Below are 1,996 nucleotides of genomic sequence, written 5' to 3'. Positions count from 1 at the left end.
CACTCCAGTCTGGGTGACAGAGTGAGACTCCAACTCAAAAAATAAAAAATAAAAATAAATGAAAAAAAAAGATAGAGTATAATTTCAAGGCAGCAAAAACATGAACAGGCTTTCAAGAAATTCTGTATTTCCCTGGGTCCTCTTGAGTAAATATCAAGCAGTATAAGCTTTAAAACTAACCTGCTCGCTAACCTGGTATTTCAGTATTTTGTATAAAAGTTTTCACACAAAAGGGAGTCAACTCTATTGAATATGCCCTCCATGAATCAACCTTTTATTTTATTTTATTTTATTTTGAGTTGGAGTCTCACTCTGTCGCCCAGACTGGAGTGCAGTGGCCGCTCCAGGCCACCGCAGCCTCGACCTGCTGGGCTCCGGTGATCTTCCTCAGCCTTCCGAGTAGCCGGAATTACAGGCATGCGCTACCACTCCCGGCTGATTTTTTGATTTATTGTAGAGATGAGGTCTTGCTGCCCAGGCAGGTCTCGAACCCACGGGCTCAGGCAATCCACTCACCTCAGCCTCCCAAAGGAGCAGGATTACAGGCTGAGCCACCGAGCCCAGCCAACCTTTTATTTTTAAGAGGCACTAATTCAATGGGTGAACTCCAGCTAGGTAACTCTTCTAACTACTTCCATTGAGGAATCATCTGAGAGGTTCCTCTACTCTTTCAGGCATAAAAGTTGAAGATAAAAAGAATTCTCATTGCTCTGTAATTACTCTCATAAATGACCATGTAAATTGTGTCTTATGAAAAAAAAGTAGGCTTCTTATGAAATATTAAACTGAATAATAAGTGGGCAGAATTGATGGCTTCTTATGAAGCAGACAATAGCCACAAGTTTCCCCCGCAAAAAAACAAAGAATTTATTACCGAGTCAACAAAATGTCAGGCACTGTGCTACTCCTTTTTTTTTTTTTTTTTTAAAGACACAAGGTCTCTCTGTTATAGGGCTGGAGTACAGTGGCACAAGCAGAGTTCACTGCAGCCTCAAGCTCCTAGGCTCAAGTGATCTTCCTACCTCAGGCTCTTGCAAGTAGATATAGGTGTGTACCACCATGCCTGGCTAATTTTTAAAATTTTTTGCAGAGATGGGGTCTCACCATGTTACCCAGGTTGGTCTCAAACCCCAGAGCTCAAGAGATCCTCCCGCCTCAGCCTCCCAAAATACTGGGATTACAGGCATAAGCCGCCGCACCCAGCCTCTGCTAGGTACTTTGTAATATAATCTCCTTTATTCCTAACAATTATCATACAAAATTATTCTTGTTTTCAAGATGAAAAAAATTGAGACTTGGAGATGTTAAATAACTTGCCCAAGACTTTAGAACTTGCAGATGCAAAGACAAGATTCCAATCTAGGTCTGTTAACTCCAAAGGCTATAAACTTTCCAGTAGATCACAGAACATCTAAATACCTAAATGTGCTACACAATATAGAATAAAGAAATGGGAGAAGTGTGAAGTCCTCAAAACAGAAGCATAAAATTTTAACTTTAGACTTTAACTTTATACTCATAGATCACAGCTTTTTTTTTTTTAAGTTGGAATCTCACTCTGTCACCCAGGTTGGAGTGCAGTGGCATACTCACGGCCACTGCAGCCTCAACCTGTTGGGCTCAGGCGATCCTTCTGCCTCAGCCTTCCAAGTAGCTGGAACTACAGGGGCGCACTACCATGCCCAGCTTTTTTTATTTATTGTAGAGACGAGGTCTCACCAAGCTGCCCAGGCTAGTCTCAAACCCCTGGGACTCAGGTAATCCTCTTGTCTCTGCCTCCCAAAGTGCTGGGATTACAGGCTTGAGCCACCACGCCTGGCCAAATCACATCTCTAATAATGCTAGTCATAAGAAATAAAATGATGTTTAAAAGGTTTCTATATATAAAATAAAATCTAGCAAATACATATGCATATCTCAGGGCTTTTATAAAGAATTTTTTTTTTTGACTTGGAGTCTCACTCGGTCGCCCAGACTAGAGTGCAGTGGCCGCTCC

The 1,996-nt window shown here is 41.7% G+C and overlaps 1 protein-coding gene across 1 annotated transcript in view; it reads right to left on the bottom strand.

The window, feature by feature from the left end:
* The window catches only part of ATR (ATR serine/threonine kinase), a 134,853-nt gene that overhangs the window by 70,773 nt on the left and 62,084 nt on the right, over positions 1-1,996 (bottom strand). The gene's annotated exons all lie outside the window — the stretch shown is intronic.

This window comes from Carlito syrichta, unplaced genomic scaffold (genome assembly GCF_000164805.1).
Source record: "Carlito syrichta isolate Samal-C Ts95f unplaced genomic scaffold, Tarsius_syrichta-2.0.1 Scaffold309473, whole genome shotgun sequence".
In the NCBI taxonomy this organism is placed as follows: domain Eukaryota; kingdom Metazoa; phylum Chordata; class Mammalia; order Primates; family Tarsiidae; genus Carlito; species Carlito syrichta.
Note: the sequence above shows the minus strand (reverse complement) of the source record. Positions and strands in the feature narration are given on the sequence as shown.